The following is an 18,232-nucleotide window of genomic DNA, read 5'->3' on the forward strand; positions in this document are numbered from 1 at the left end:
CTTCACTAGGTGTGTAATCTTAATGTCTGCAAATAATAAAAATTCTTCTGCCTGCCACTAGTCATACCTCTTTTTCTGATTTAATGTCTTATTGTATTGGCCAGAAATTCCAGAATAATATTCAAAAAACTTGTCTAATATTGCAAGCAATCGCAAAGAAGTTTTGTAACCAGAAACTCGTTCCAATGTTTCACATTTTATGCTATAATATATAATACGTATGTAATATGTTCTCTTCTGCTTTTCCCAAGGCCAATACTGTTGTTTATGTCATTTTAACAACTTTTTTATTATTCCTCTGAGTATATGATGAATATTCGTAAATTTTCTGTTAAAAAGACCTCTAGCCACATGAAAAAATTATTAAACATTGCCTTATTTTCTTTCTTTTTCCTTTCACTTCTCTATTTCTTGTGTCAAAATTTCTCATATTTGTGACTTTTCCTGAGTCATTGCTAAATTTTCCACATGTCTTTTTAACTACAAAATGTGGAAATGGACCCTCTCTTTTGGGAAAAGGCTGAATCTTGTGACTAATTGAAAGGATTAGTTCATAGTTCTTACTAGTTATAATTTCAGTATTTTGCTTGCTTTCTAGTCCGTGCTACTCAGCCTTTTGTTACGAAAATTAGGTCTTTATCTGAAATAAAATCACCTCTGGTTCAACTGACATTTACTTCCCAGTGTCAAACAAACTTATTACCCAAAGCCCGCCCTAGACCTATGGTCCCTCTTTCCGTCTTTCCTTTCTCTCTGAATTTTACTCTTTATAGCAAAATTTCTTCAAAGTTTAGTTTACAGTCTAGCTATACTTCCTCAGTTCATATTTTTTCTTTAACCCATTTCAGTCTGGTTTAAGTTTTTAGTCCCCACTGTGCCACTGGAACTGCTCTTATCAAGGACCCCTTCCCCTCCACATTACTGAACCCAATGGTCAATTCTCAGCCCTCATCCTCCCCAACATTTCAGCAGCATTGGAAACTATGCTAATTTTCTTTCTCAATTGCTTCAATGGCTCCACACACTCTTCTGGATTTTGTTCTAGCTCCCTGGCTGCTCCATCTCTGTCTCATTTGTTGGTTCTCCTCCATTTCCCGACTTAAAGAAAAATCACAGTAAAATATATACAACACAAAATTTACCATTTTAACCAATTTTAGGAATGCAATTCAGTGGCATTCAGTACATTCTCAATGTTGTGCAATCATCACCCTATCCATCTCCAGAATATTTTCATCATCCAAAATAGAAATTCTGTACTCATTAAACACTAACTCCTCATTCCTGCATCCTCCCAGCCCCTAGTAACTACTACACTACTTTCTGTCTCTGAATTTGCCTGTTCTAGGTACTTCATATAAGTGGAATCATACAATCTTTGTTCTTTTGTGTCTGTTCAAGTCCTTTGTCCATTTTTGAATTGTCTTGTTTGTTTTTTGGTTATTGGATAGCAGAAGTAATTTTTTTCTGGATATTTATCCCTTATCAGATATAGGATTTACAAATATTTTTTCCTTTCTGTGGATTGTCTTTTCACTCTTTTGACATTGTCCTTTGATGCACAAACTTTTTAATTTTGATGAAGTCCAATTTATTTTTTAAAATTTTAATTTTTCAATTAGAGTTGACATTCAATATTATTTTATATTAGTTTCAGGTGTACAGCATAGTAGTTAGATATTTACATAATTTATGAAGTGATCCCTCCAATTAGTCTAGTATGCACCTGGCACTATATATGGTTATTACAATATTATTGACTATATTCCATATACTTCACATCCCATGACTTTTTGTAACTGCTAATTTGTACTTCTTAATTCCTTTACCTTTTCCACCCAGTCCCCCAAACTTACCTCCCAACTGACAATCACCAGTTTGTTCTCTGTATCTTTTCATTTCGTTTATTTATTTATTTTCTTAGATTCCACAGATAAGTGAAATCATACGGTATTTGTCTGAATTATTTCACTTAGCACAATACCTCTAGGTCTATCCACGTTGTTGCAAATGGTAAGATTTCATTTTTTATGGATGAGTAATATTCCATTGTATATATGTACCACAACTTCTTTATCCAATCTTCTACTGATAGGCACTTAGGTTGCTTCCATATCTTGGCTATTGTAAATAGCATTGCAGTGAACATAGGGATGCACATATCTTTTCGAATTAGTGTTTCAGTTTTCTTTGGATAAATATCTTTAAGTAGAATTGCTAGGTCATAAGGTAGTTCTATTTTTAGTTTTTTGAGGACCCTCCAGACTGTTTTACATAGTGGCTGCACCAATTTGCAATTCTACCAACAGCACATGAGGGTACCCTTTTCTCCACATCCTCACCAACATTTGTTTGTTGATTTATTGATGATAACCATTCTGACAGGTGTGAGGTGATATCTCATTGTGGTTTTTAGTTTCACTCTCTGATGATTAGTGAAGTTGAGCATCTTTTCATATGTCTATTGACCATTGGTATCTCCTCCTTGGAGAAATGCCTACTCAGGTCTTTTGACCATTTTTTATTTGTGTGTGTGTGTGTGTGTGTGTTTTGTATGAGTTCTCTATAAATTTTGGTATTAACCCCTTAAAAGATGTATCATAGGTAAATATCTTCTCCCATTCAGTAGGTTGTCTTTTTGTTTTGTTGATGGTTTCCTTTGCCGAGCAAACACTTTTTAGTTTGATGTAGTCCCATTTGTTTATTTTTTCTTTTGTTTTCCTTGCCCAAAGAGATTTATCAGAAAAAATATTACTAAGAGCAACGTCAGAGAGTTTACTGCCTATGTTTTCTTCTAGCAGTTTTATGGTTTTGGCTCTTACATTTAAGTCTTTAATCCATGTTGGGTTTATTCTTATATATAGTGTAAGAAGGTGGTCCAGTTTTATTCTTTTGCATGTACCTGTTCAGTTTTCCTAACACCATTTATTAAATAAGCTGTCTTTATCTCATTGTATATTCTTGCCTCCTTTGTCATAGATTAAATGACCATATAAAGATGGGTTTATTTCTGGACTCTCTATTCTCTTCCATTGACCAATGTATTTGTTTTAATGCCAGTGGCATGCTGTTTTGATTACTATAGCCTGGTCGTATAGTTTGATATCAGGTAATGTGATACCTCCAATTTCATTCTTCTTTCTCAAGACACTGGCTATTTGGAATCTTTTATAATTATACATAAATTTTAGGATTATTTATTCTAGTTCTGTGAAAAATGCCATTGGTTTTTTGATAGGGATTGCATCAAATCAATAGATTGCTTTGGGTATAATGTTAATTCTTCTACCCATGAGCATAGTATATGTTTCCATTTATTTGTATCTTCTTCAATTTCTATCTCAATGACTTATAATTTTCCTAGTACAAGTCTTTTACCTCTTTGATTAAATTTATTTCTAGGTATTTTATTTTACTTTTTGCACTCATAAATGGGATTTTTAAAAATAAAATTATTTAAATTAGTTTCAAGTATACAGTACATTGGTTAGACATCTATATTGTTCATAAAACGATCCCCTTAATTGCTCCCTCCCTCCGCTGGCCCTCCACTTAGCCATCATATTAATGCTAACTGCATTCCCTCTGCCATTCTCCTCATCCCTGTGACCAACTATCAACTACTAATTTGTACTTCTTAACCTTTCACACCATCCTCCCAAGCCCCTCTGTCCATCACCAATTTGTCTGCTATATCTGTGAGTCTGTTTTTGATTACTTTGTTCTTTGTGTTCCTTAGATTCTGCATGTAAGTGAAATCATATAGTATTTATCTTTTTCTATCTGACTTTTTTTTTCTCAGCATAATAACCTCCAGGTCCATCCATGTCATTGCAAATGGTAGGATTTCATTTTTTTAATGGCTGAGTAATAGTCCATTGTATATATGAACCATAATCTCCTTATCCAATCATCTATTGATAGGCATTTAGGTTGCTTCCATATCTTGGCTATTGTAAATAGTGCTGCCATAAATATTGGAGTACATAGATCTTTACGAATTATTGTTTTGGTTTGCTTTGGATAAATACCCAGAAGTGCAATTGCTGGGTCAAAAAGGTATAACCATTTTTAATATTTTGAGAAACCTCCATACTGTTTTCCATTGTGGCTATACTAATTTGCAATCCCACCAACAATGTGTGAGGGTTGGGATTGTTTTTTTAATTTCTCTTTCTGAGAGTTCATTATTGTTGTATAAAAATGCAACCAATTTCTGAATGTTAATTTTGTATCCTACTACTTTATTGAATTCATGTATCAGTTCTAACAGTGTTTTATTGGAATCTGTAGGGTTCTCTCTATATAGTATCACATTATATGCAAATCATAACAGTTTGACTTCTTCATTTCCAATTTGGATGACTTATTTATTTTTCTTGTCCGATTGCTGTGGCTAAGACTTTCAACACTAAACTGAATAAAAGTGGTGAAAGTGGACATCCTTGCCTTGTTCTTGATCTTAGGGAAAATGCTTTTAGCTTTTCTCCATTGAGTATGATATTAGCTGTGGGTTTGTTATATATGAGCTTTATTATATTGAGGTATGTTCTCTCTATTCCCACTTTGCTGAAAGTTTTGATCATAAATAAATGCTGGATTTTGTCAAACATTTTTTTCTGCATTTATTGATAGGATGGTATGATTTTTATACTTCATGAAGTCCAATTTATTTTTTCTTTTGTTGTTTTTGCTTTTGGTGTCATATAAGAAAAAATCATTACCAAATTCAATGTTATGAAGATTTTCCCTATGTTTTCTTCTAAGTTTTTATAGTTTTACCTCTTAAGCTTAGGTCTTTGACTTATTTTGAGTGAATTTTTGAATATGGTGTAAGGTAAACATCCAACCTCATTTTCTACATGTGGATATTCAGTTTTGTTTTGTTTTGTTTTGTTTTGTTTTTTTACTTTTAAAATATTACAGCACGCTTCATCAGCACATTTTTTGGTCTACTGCTCCTTTATATCTTTTATATCTAGATGACCTCCCTTGGTGATCTCATTTAGTTTTATGGCCATAAAAACATACTGATGTTTCCTAGATTCTAACACCAGCCTAGATTTCTTTCCTTGAACTCCAGATTCATACTTCCAAGATATTATATATTTTTATCCCCTATAACTTCAGACTCATATATGAATTCTACACTTCCAATTTGGGCATTAAAACTCTTAACATGTCCATAAATTAACTTATTACCCTCTTCCTCTTCCCAAATACACTCCTCTCCTAGTCGTTATTGGTTGCAGCAGTCAAAGCTCACCAGATCCAATAGGAAGGATCTTAGACCCCACTTCCCAATGAGAGGAGTGTCAAAGAATTTGAGGCCATTTTAAAAAACTGTCGCAGTGTTGAATGACCTAGCTCCTGTGATGTCTCTGACCTCATCTCTGGCTTCTCTCTGCCTTTTTCACTATTTGACTCACGCTGAAACACTCAAAGTTGTGCTTCAGCTTTTATTCTTGCTGTTCTCTCTGCCTTGAATGTTTTTCCTTCAGATCCTTGAAAAGCTTACTCCTTCACTTCCTTCAAGTCTCTGCTCAAATATTCCCTCCTTATAGATTTTTCCCAGACCACCTTGAAATAGCACCTTCTCTCAATGACTACCTCCATAGCCTCTGTTATTTTTACAGACACACCGAACCCTGTATGTGTGTGTGTGTATGCATGTGTGCATGTGTGTGTGTATATATCTATATTTATTTATTTCTCTATCACTTTCTTATTCACCAGCATATAGGCTCTAAGAGGACAAGAATTTAAATCGATATATTCACTTGTGTCTCTAGCATCTTGAGCAAAGAGTGACGCAGAGTTGCTCCATGATATTCATTAAATGAGTGACTGAATTCACTTGCATGTTTTCCATTTTCTTTTATAATCTTTCCTTTTCATTTCACTGAGGAGTCAATGCATTCCTAGTCCCTTGTCGTTGGGGGAAGTTTTCTACCACTGGTGGCTCTTTATCAACTGTCAGACATTTGATTTTGAAAGACTTTTGTTGCATTCATTAAACCTTTGAAAAAATACCGGATTTGAGCAGCACAGTCTATTTTCCTGTTCTTTGATTTATTTTTTAGTTTGTGCTTTTGTTTGGTTTTGTTCGTGCTTCTTTATTAAGCCCAAGTTAGATAACAGCTTCATGTTTTCTATGTGCCAAGTAAAAACCTGAAAATGATTTTAAAATTTTCCACTAGAAATATATTTACAAAAATAAAACCTTATAGAAATTGCTTACATAACACTGTGTTAATCTTAGTTAGTTGCCTCAGGCCCTGTTTTCTCTTACCTGAAAAATCTTAGGAAAGAATGTGTATATTTATACCCTACCTCATTCCAGTGAAGGAATTGAAGCAGAATATACTCATGGCTAGAGAAAATTAGTAAATTAAGGTAAGGCAAAATAAAGTTCCAAAAAGTAAATATTTGCTTTCATAGAAATATGCCAGTTATTATATCGAAATGTGAAAAATGAGAATTTTTCAATAGCATTTTTTTTAATTGCAAAAGTATCATTTGGGTATTTTAATTACAGGAAAAAGACAATTATGTAGATGAATCTATTTGTGCTCTCACAGATTAGGCCAAGATTGGAATAGACTAATTTTTTTAAAAAGCCTGAGAAATATTGGGCCTCTTAATGGATTTTTATTTTTATTTACTTATTTTATGTAGATCATTGATAATATTTTTATCAGCCTATGAGAATTAGCATTCTGAATATTCTTTTATCTATCTATCTATCTATCTATCTATCTATCTATCTATCTATTATTTATGTATGTATGTATGTATGTATGTATGTATGTATGTATGTACATATGTATGTATTTTAGCCTTCCGAGTATTTTGAGTGTTATCTCTGATCCAATATTATTTCATTGTCTGTACCAACATTTGCAATTTTGTTATATGAGTCTTTATTGAGTGTTTTCTTTGTGCCTAATTTTTTGCTATTGTTCTATTTATGAATTGAGGCAATGTAAAAATTTTAAAAATCCAATGAACAAACCATAATGTTAGAAGTATTTGCAATGCATTCAGTTCAACTACCATTTGTTGGATATTTATTGTATAAGTAACAAACTCAAGTACATCTACAGACCAAGCAGATAAATTAGTGAAAAAGGGCAGGCGTATAGAAAATCAGTTGCTAGAAATATAATCAAATTTTCTTTGTTTTTACTGAAATATATAAAGAGATAACATAACAAATACAGATATTCTAATGGAGATTATATCTTACCATATACCTGGAGAAATGGAAATTAAAAACAGACATAATTATTATTATTTTTTAATGTTTCATTACTCTTTTAATTTGGAACTGGAAAACAGATACCTTAAGTTCTGCAAAAACATGAAGTGTCATGTCTTATATTTCACATTGTGAGGTGCAGGGTAGAATTCAGCCTTGAATCTTCTAAATAATTTTGATATTTAATCAAATTCAGTTTCATAACAGAAATAAGCTCTCCATGAATTGATAGTTCATTTTGGACATGGATAGGATTGTTGCACAGCGTTCTTACATTTAGGATAAATAAATGTCATTATTTCACTTTTAGGATTATATTACACTGTAGTTCAATAGCTTCTATTTAGAGCTCCCAATCCACACTATCAGTGTTAGTTGAGGAAAATCAACTGAACAATGCTAGTTTATTTTCATAAAGTTTCACATCAAGAAAACATATTTGGAATTTGGGATTCAATTTAACACTTTTGGGAATATATAATTGGCTATGGCATTCACTTCTTTTAATAAAGGAAAGTAGGTGAGATTATTTCTGACAAGTGAAACTCCCAAAGATTCATTTTTTGTATGATTAATGAACAAAACAAATTGTCCATTTGCTAATGCCTTTGTTGAGAAATATTAAAAATATTTAGAAGGGTTGTAATGTCAAGTCTTTGATCCAATTTTCGCTGCTAAGTTGAGATGGGCATTTCTCCTTGGGTGAAATGAACCAGAGGATATCATCATTCAAAAAAATCACTCAACACCCATTTACATTGCACCAGGAAACTACTAAAGCAATACAGATCTTCTTGCCCCTGAAGTTCCCTAATATCATTTACATATGCTGGTGACATCATTACATATTAATGATGCATAATCCATCCTGCTGCCCATGACTCTTTCAGACATTATAATTGCTTTGCCGATGATGATCACAAATGCAAGTGTTACTCACAATATGCAGGACAATGTGGATAAGCCTTTTTCTGGCCATGTTAAATTTACCACCCAAAATTTTACAGTGCAAAAGTAAAACAGTATGTCAATCAACCATATTTTCTCTTGAATTCTTTAGGTCATCATCACTGTATTCCTAGAATTCCATCTCTCTCGATGTGGACCGTACCCCTGCTGCACAGTTACAGCTACCATGGGGGAAGAGCCCGAAAGATAGGTGAGGGGCTCCGGACTGAGCAAGAAGAGCAGAACTATTTGCACAAGAAACAACTGTCCTTCATCCCACATGGCTTAAAATTGACCTGAGAGAGTATAGAGTCAGTACATAGATCAGAGGCAAGGGAGGACGTGAATGTAGTGTAGGCATTGTGGAGTGATAATCTCAAATGCCCTTGAGGCATAAGCATGGCCTAATTTTGTGTACCTCCAACACCTTTGGAGGCTGCAGTGGGTAGGGGATCACCTTGGGTTCCGGAAGAAGGACAAATAAGGTAATGGGTGCCTATAGCCAACTCTGTCACCCTCAAGGGCTATAGACTAGAAGCAGCTTTGCCCAAGGATTGGTAGTGGACCACCGATAGCCTGGAGAATACTTGTCCTGTGTGTGATATAAGTGAGAGCCACTCCAAATCAGTGACTCAGCATCAATCTTGTACAATTTCATGAAAGAAATATCACACTGGCTAGTGGGAGCATTGTGCTCACTAGGCTGCTCTCCTGAAACCTGGACCTCAATACCAACCCAGAGATATGATTCCCAGAGCTCTGTAGGGTATCTGGTTGACCTCATGCAAGGGGTAAGGTAGCAGTTCAAAAAGCAGAGGGGAGAAACAACAACCAGTGACTGGGTCACACAATGGTCTGGGCAGCAGTACTGGGTCAGTACTGGCCTTGGAGGGGAAATTAGAAAATTTCCAGGAAGGCCACCCTAAGGCTCAGGGCCTCTTATATTTGATACATACTCTTCTGAAATACCCAAATGTAAATTTTTGGGTGTCAGGCAATTAAATAAATATGTAACTGATTTCATAGCAGCATTATTGATTTTATTCACATTCAAAATAAATCCTATGGAAATCACACTCCTTTTTCAGTTTACTAAATGTTTTCTCACACAGCATGTTGGTTAAGAGCACAGATTCTGAAACTAGAATGCTAAGAAGGAAATCCCGGCTCTTTTACCTACCGGCTTGGTGAGTTTGGGCAAGTGACAACCTCTTTGTGTTTTACCTTTCTCATCTATTTAATAGGAAAAATAATAGTACCTATCTCATAGGGCTATACTGAGTATTGAATGTATGAATACATGTAAATACATAGAACCCTTCCAGGTGCATGATAAGCACTTTGTAAGTGTGTGCTACTATTATTGTATGCCAATTGTTTAGCCTTTCAGGGACATTTAAGAACTGTCTGGAGACAGTCTTAGTTGTGTGTGTGTGTGGACAGGTGCAGGGAATGACACTAGAATCTAGTGGGTAGAGGCAAAGGATGCTGCTAAATATCCTACAGTGCACAGGAGAGTCCTCACAACAAAGAATTATTTGGGCCCAAATGTTCATAGTGCCAAGGTTGAAAACCATTGTATACAATGGACAGCTCTTACTATGCTCTGTTCTGTAATGGGTGTCTTCAGCTGTATATATTATTTTGACATAGGTATACTTTCTTTGCAAAATAAACAAGTTATAGTCTTCATTTCTACAGAGATCTATGCTCTGTCTCATTTATCTTGAAATAGGCTACCCTTTTAGTTTATTGTATAAATAGTGAATACAAAAAAATATTTCCTGACCATCTTTACTCTCTTACAAGTGCAACAGAGCAAGCACAGTAACAATTTCAAGCCAACAACTGGCTTCAGTGAAAGGAAGAAAATAGAGTCGTGGGGTGAAAGGGTGGCAGAGAACTGGCCTTAGGTCCATGAAGCACTCAAATCTAGAAAGAAACCACTTACTTTCTTTCCTGCCTTCTCCCTCTTATGTGCCAGAGGGCACAGTGTAAGTTATTGTTTGAATGGGAGAAAAGTGATGGAGGGAAAACGTGAATTAATGGATAACAACTCCATTAGTGGACATTTGAAATAGACTTAGCTGTTCAATGCAATTGCAAAAAAAAAAAAAAATCATGAGAGCGAATCAATGACAGCAATCAAAAAGTTGTATGTGTGTCAAAAGGTTGGGCAAATTTCTGGGAGTAGTTTGGTCCTGAATGAAGCTTTCTTACAGGGTGGAGAGTTCTCTCTGTCCTCACTACTCCAAGTGTGAGCCACAGACCGGCAGCAATAACCTAGAGCTTGTAAGAAAGGCAGAATCTTGGGCCCTGGACCTGCTGAATCACAACCTGCATTTTAACAAGATCTCTAGGTGATTCGTATGCACATAAAATTTGAAAAATACTGGAATGCTTTCGCTGTCCCTGGCACATATGGTGTGTGCTCAGCTTTTAATTCAGGAATGGGCCTATTAATAGGCTAAAGGTGACAAGGGTAAGCATTTTTAATCAATAGGAAAGCTATTTCCCTTTCCATTAAATAATTTACATACCATTTAGCTTATTTATAGATTCTCAAATGATCTGATTTTATAAGATATGATCTTTTCATTAAACTGATGTTATGGTTAATGATTTGTGTCATATTCGCCATTTAAAAGTTAAAAATGAAAAGTATCAATGCTTTAAAAAGGTAACAAACTATGTTCTGCTATCTTTGTAAATTACAGACACACTTGCAATCCAGCTATGGTGTTCTATATTTCTGATGTCTATAGTGTGTATTTATTTGCATAAATCTAGATATGATAATAGTAATCTCCCATACACTTAGCTGGCTGTCACAGGCCAAGACTGAAAGGGAAGTCTCACTAAAATTGAATGGCATTAGAAAAGAAAGACACACTACTTCAATTATTAAATGAATTGGACTTGCAGACCAGGAGACTGGAAACTGTGTTTTCATCAGTAACCCAAGTGCGAGCAACAGAAGTGGCGGCTGCCCCTCTCATGTCTCAGGGACATTTGAACCATCACCAGATGTCTGCCTCTGACTTTCATTGCTTTCATTTTTCATCCTTCCCCCACCCCAGGAAAGGAGAAAAGGACAGATATCTCATTCTCTGGCAAGGGGGTCAAAGGGTGGGATTTGCAAAGCTCTATGTGCTGCATATTCATAATCGCTTGCCAAATCTGCTATCACTGTCACTTTCTCCCCTACGGGTCCTGTTAACTCTCCCTAGCCTTTTACTCATGTTGTCTACTGAAACTACAGTAGATCCCAGAGAGCTCAATACAACTGCAAAGCTTGAGGCAGATATAGAACTCTGTCTTTCTAACCACAAAACAAAAATATTCCCATGCCCTTCCATATTGGGTGATTTCCAAAGTACTGTAATCTGTATGCCTTGGAAATGGTCACGTGTTTTGGGCTGCAAGCCGACAGTAGAAATAAATTTCAACTTTATCTACTGCTGGTGAATGATAATGAGTGTTTTCTTATGATATTTGGGGCCTCTCTCTCTCCAGCATCTTACACACTTCTCTTGTGCCAGCTTCCATATACTATCATTATCATTATTAGACACAACATCTAAAACACTATTAAAATAAATCTCATTCTCCAATTGCCTTTTTGAAGTGAATCGAGGATATTCTGGCACCCATAAATGCAGAAATGTACAATGCAATGGGCTGTGTGTTGTAGCAGACCAAAAAAAACAACAACAACAACAACAAAAAAACCGAAGAACGTATCAAGCTTGAGGGTTCATCAGGAACTTCTAGATAATTCTGCCACTGTTTCAATTTTAGTAGTCTCTCATGAAACATTGGATCTCATTAGCCTTTCAGCTCTTGAGCACCAGGATGCATTGTATTTAATTAATTCTTCTTGGCATAAAACTTCTCAGAAGCTCTACATACTGGTATCCAAAAAAAATTCTCTCAAAAGTAATCTCAGATATCCTTTGACTATACTCTCTCTCTCTCTCTCTCTCTCTCTCTCTCTCTCTCTCTCTCTCTCTCTCTCACACACACACACACACACACACACACACACATTTATCTTTCAATATACAAAGTCAGATCTTGGGAGAGGTGTGGATACTGAGAGAGAGAGATGCCAAAACATCTGTCCTAGAGCTAGTATGAAATCTGATTTAGTGAGAAATACTCTTTGTCGCTGTTGAGTGGTTGTGAGCAAGATGCACACTTATCTTTAGTTAGAATAGATGGCATGGCTAAAGCTTACTGAAACTTTTCTGATAACAGAACTCTTTGCTGAATATGCCCAAGATGTATTATGTCAACTATTCATAGAATTTTAATAACTTCTTTGTTATGGGTTCTTTTTCTGGTTTGTCCATTTGACATCATCACAGATGGGACTGTTACTTGAATATGGGGTTTTAAATAAGTAATCATCATCATCATCATCATCATCATGAACAAAAACAACAACAACAATGGCCATTTCTATCTTTTAAACTTATTTCAAAAAATTCAGGAGATGAGAAAACCTTTTCGATTAGGGTCTCTAAAGTAAAAGCTTGAAAGAAGAGTTTAAAAATCTCCTCAAACAAATTATCTTGTTCGAGCATGTTAATCAATAGGAGATTAAAGGGAAGAGGGGCAGTAGGGTGGGGGTAGTTATGGAAAAGAGCATGATGGCAGTTTTTGAGATGCTGGTAATGTTCTCTTTCTTGATCTTGGTGCTGGTAACATGGACATATTCAATTTGCAAAACGTTGTCATTCTATGCACTTATTATCAATACATTTTTCTTGATGTATGTATGCTTTACCAAAAGGTAGAAAACCAACATACAAAAACCCAGACATGCAATTTATAAAGGTGGTCCAAGTAGAACCAGGTATCATGAAGGCAAAGCCATGGTAACGGCCAGGGTAGAATATTGTCAATTGAAATAGAGAGAGGATACATTAAAAGGGCCTGACTAGACCAGTAGCCAGAGTTTCTGGAGGAAAGTTTGAGATAGCTAATGGTGGGGAGGGAGACAGTGAATCAAAATGCTAGAAATCAAGAAGAGTCAAAACAGGAAGTCAACTCAGGAGCCAAGTGTGCCTGGATCACAGAATATTGCTAAAAAGAGTTCAGCAGGAATAAGCATAGATCTGAGCAGCAGAGGAAATATAGGTGGATCTCTTTTTCCCAATTCAGAAAGTGGCAGAGACCCTAGCTAGGGTCTTGGATGGGACCTAATACTCATTTATAAGGTGGAGTTGTCAATCACAGACAAAACATTGGTTCCCTAGGTAGCACGTCCTCTGAGACTCAGTCTGGTTCATCTTAGCATCTCCTTGAGCACTTTCAATGAAAAAGGGTCCCTTGAGGGTACCATTTGATTCATCATTCCAGTCAAAGATCAGATTTTATGGCCATCCCTACCAAACCAGATGGTTGGATGGTTCTGCCAATTTTTCACGCAACAAACACTTGTTGAGCACCTACTATGTGCTAGGGGCTGTTGTAGGTGTTGACAAGGCAATGAACAAAGCAAAGAAAATCCATGTCCCTTGAAGCTTACACCTTGTTGATGACATCTAATACACCATAGCTGAAGGGCTCATTTAATTTAGTTTTAAAAGCAAGGAAAAAAATCTGTTGAGAATTATCAAAATACCACAATAGCTAAAATATATAGAGAGTGTGCCCAATGGTTAACCTAGGCATGTATATACATAAAAAGGGTATCATACATAGTCATATTCTTTGTTAACTGCCAGTCCAAGGAGAGTATACTTCATGGTGTTAAAAAGACCTATGTTTAAGGCTTAAGGTTTAAGACTTCTTCTTTCTTGCTGGGTGAGGGTGAGCAATTTGCTTAACCCCTCTAAGTCCCAATTTTCTTCTTACTTACAAAATGAGAATAATTTGAGCACCTATATTCTAAGGTTGTGATGAGAATTGATACATTTACCTCAGTTAGTAACTCATGATAATTATATTTATAATTATTAAATAAAAGGTAATGCATTTTGAATCCCCAACTAAAGTCCACTAGCTTTCTTGAGCACTTCTTTTTATATGAGTCCCATGTAAACTTTCTCAAGAGTCTCAAGCTCTCATTTCTATGTCATGGGATGCCCAAGGTCTGCTAAATTATTTTTAAGGATTATTGAAGTATAGAGACTTAAAGTTTCCTCAGTATCTTTCTTTCTGAATTTCTACTCCACCCAAATTCTTGATCTGCACTCACTAGGACGCAATCTTGCCTCCTGCAACCTGCCTCAGGCACCTCTGTTTTACCTTTATTTCTTTCATACATCACTAACACAAGGCTGTTTGGTACAACAGACTGTGACTGAAGATTTGGAGACAACCAAGCGAGCCCAAATGCCAAAACAGGAACACTCTCTTCATGAGGAATTGCTCACTGACCATCTTTCCTTCCTTAATACCTGACTTCATCCCTGACTTCTCTTTCTACCATTTTTTCATATCCAATCTACCAGGAAATCCCATTGGCTTAACCTTTTTTAAAAAACTCATGTTTTCCAAGTGCCCAATAATTATTAGGTGCTCAATAATTATTTCCTGAGTAAATGAATAAAAACATGCTTAAAACAATGCTTGCACAAAGAAATACACAAATTTAAATTTTTATTAAAATGAGTTTTTATAATATGTAATTTAGCCTCTCAAGTGGTTATTGTCAGGAGTAAGTTTTTTTCTGTAGAAAACCGATTGTCCTAAACCTTACACTTCAAGTCAATTAATTAGCACTTGGGTATACTATCCCTGTCTTGCCTCCCCAGGACTGGTCATCTTGAGTGTTTGGTAAAGTCAGTTTCCAAGGTTTGCAGAATTCCAGAGGAGAAATAGAGGTATTAGTGACCCCTCTATAATGGCAGATCCCTTGTGACAATCAGCTTGAAACTAAATGAAAAGCTTCTTTACCACAAACATCATACCCGTAGATTTAAATAGCATAAGATTGATTGAGGAAAGGGACCATCTGAACTGTCAGGTGTTTGCAATTAAAAATAAAATTGCATAGCCAAGAAGCCATTATCACAAGTTCTGCACATGTTAGACATTTTAGATTCTACCAAAAACATCACAAGAGATATCAAGAATATGAAAAACATGCACTTTTGAATTTTAGTTAAGTGAGACAGCTTTTCTTATTGTTGCCTCAATAAAAAGTTTTGGACACTTATTAACATTGCTCTGCTTAAAATCTTTTTTTATATTCTTGATAAAATACATAAAACATGCTTCCTTAATCTAACATTCCAGGAACCCCATTTCCATTATAGGAGTGGAAAATATTGGACCTGAGACCCCACTTGTATTTTCATTCCTTTCATGCATGAATTCAGTCTCAGCATTCATTCTTCTTCATGTAGCATTCTAAGCAGTTGGTACCAATTGATTCTTTGCCTCTCCATTGTCTACTCTCAATATGGCAGCCAGAGACAGCCTTTAATATGTAAAGCGAATCACTGTCCTCCTCTGGTCAATATCCTTACCCCAAGCCTTCACCCCAAGTTATCTTTCTCTCTCTCTGACTTAATCTATTGGCACTCTCCCTGACTCACTATGTGCCAGCTGTGCTGGCCTCCTTTTTCCTTTAACAAACCAGGAACCTTCCAGCCTCAGGACCTTTGCACTGGCTATTACTTCTTTCAATAACATTCTCTACAAGTGTAAGTTCATAGGTAACTTTCTTATCTTAAGTTCTTGCTCAGATATTACCTTTTTAATGAGACCTATTATGACCACCAATTTAAAATTGCAACCCCCTTGTGGTAGGCTGCATTATGCTCTCCCAAAAATGTTCACATCCTTATCCCAAGAAACTTGTGAATATTTTACCTTACACAGCAAAAGGGACTTTGCAGGTGTGATTAAGGTAGGATCTTGAGATGGAGACATTATACTGGATCGTCTGGGTGGACCTGACGTCATCACAAAGATCCTTATAAGAGGACGGCAGGAGGTCAGAATCAGATGTGATATGGAAAGAAAGGTAAGAGAGGAGAGCAATCTGAAGATGCTATCCTGTTAGCTTTGAAGACGGAAGTAGAGACCATGAGCCAAGGAATTGGAGGTGTCCTCTAGAAGTTGGAAAAGGCAAGGAAATGAATCTTCTTTAGAGCTCCAAAAGGAATGCAGTACTGCTAATACCTTGATTTTAGAACTTGTGATCTCCAAACCATAATAGATTTGCATTATTTAAAGTTATTATTTCTGATAATTTTTTATAGCAGCCAGCAAAAACGAACACACTCTTACTCCACTTTCTTCATATCATTTATCAACATCTATTGTACTAATGCACAATGTCTACTGTTTCTGGTCTCTCTCCTGTCTCACTCTCTGACCCTAAGATGTAAACGCCACAAAAGGCAGACATCATTGTCCATTTTATTCAGTGCTGTAAACTCGCACTTAGAACTTGATATATAATAGGTACTTAGTGAATATTTGTTGAATTAATTATTTGGTTAGTTAATTCTTAACCTATTTTTACTCTCTGAGATTACTTTCCATTACTTAAAATGTATCGTCCAATCTGGGCCCTGGTCCTATCACCCCCTTCTGAATTTAGAATTTTCTTCATCTGTCAGAGGAGATCCAATTCTGGTTATAGCTTCCCATGAATCCCTCCCTTGACTCAACAGGCCACACTGGACTCCTATCGCATCTCTTATACAGTCATATGCTGCTTAAAAACGGGAACATGTTCTGAGAAGTACACTGTTAGGTGATTTTGTCATTGTGCGAACATCACAGAGTGCCCCTACACAAACCTAGATTATATAGTCTTACTACATACCTAGGCTATGTGGCATAGCCTATAGCTCCTAGGCTAAAAGACTCTATGGCATGATACTTTACAAAATAGCGTGAGATTAAATCGAGCTCAAGAGAAAATGATGAAATTAAGAGACATGGTAGGCACGGAATGTATGAGACTGCTGCTGATGCAACACAGTATACTCTTTAACAGCAAACTTTGTTTTTTAGTAAGCAGAGGAAACTCTAAAATAACAGTAAAAGTACAGTATAGTAAATATATAAACCAGTAGCGTAGTTGTTTATTAAGTATGATGTACTGTACATAATTGTATGTGCTATATTTTTATAAGATTGGCAACACAGTAGTTTTGTTTACACCAGCATCTCCACAAGCACACAAGTAATGCATTGCATTGCAATATTATAATGGCTATGTTGTCACTAGGGGACAGGAATTTTTAAGCACTATTATAATCTATGGAACCACCATTGTATATGTATGTGGCCTGTCATTGATTGAAATGTTGTTAGGTGGTACATGACTGTAGTTATACCCCAGTTTTACACTTGTATTGTCTTACCTTTTGTATCAGCCAGTCTTCAGTAAGGAGATAGAAACCACACAGTAATTAGGACAGAGTTTAATATAAAGAATTATTAACTAATAAAAGGGGATTAACTACTAAGGGATAAAAAATAATTCTAAAAAATAGAGGGATAGCAGATAGCAGGGACAGCTACTTCCTCTAGAGCTGAGGCAGAGTACCTAAGGTAGGAAAAATTTGGAAGAGCCCCCTCAGCACTGAGGTGCCACAGACAGGGGCTGGCCAACAGGAAACCACTGGTGGGGGTGCCAACTAAATCCACTAGGAAGCTACTTGCTGAGGTGCTGATGAGAGTCACAGGAAGTTGCCTAGGGAGTGCTACAAAAACACTTTGAGAAGCTGCCCTCCGGTTGCATGTAGAATTTTCTGTGAAGCTGCCCATAAGAATACTACTGAAACTGGCCAGGAAGCCACCTGTGGGGGTACTCTGAAACTCACTGAGAAGTGAGCACCTCTGAGTGTCCTGCATACCACTGTGTGCTACAAAAGCAAGAAACAAAGCAGCATATTAGAAAGAGGAACTTCCTTTATCCTGCCACGTGCCTCTGATGCCTTTTATTGACAAATCCTAAGCCTGCACCACCTGGCAAAGAATAAATGTTTATGAGGCCCAGCTCCAGTATCACAACGCAGAGCAAAGAAGCGTGGGTTTGGAGCTGAG

Source organism: Rousettus aegyptiacus, unplaced genomic scaffold (genome assembly GCF_014176215.1).
Source record: "Rousettus aegyptiacus isolate mRouAeg1 unplaced genomic scaffold, mRouAeg1.p scaffold_m13_p_9, whole genome shotgun sequence".
Taxonomy (NCBI): domain Eukaryota; kingdom Metazoa; phylum Chordata; class Mammalia; order Chiroptera; family Pteropodidae; genus Rousettus; species Rousettus aegyptiacus.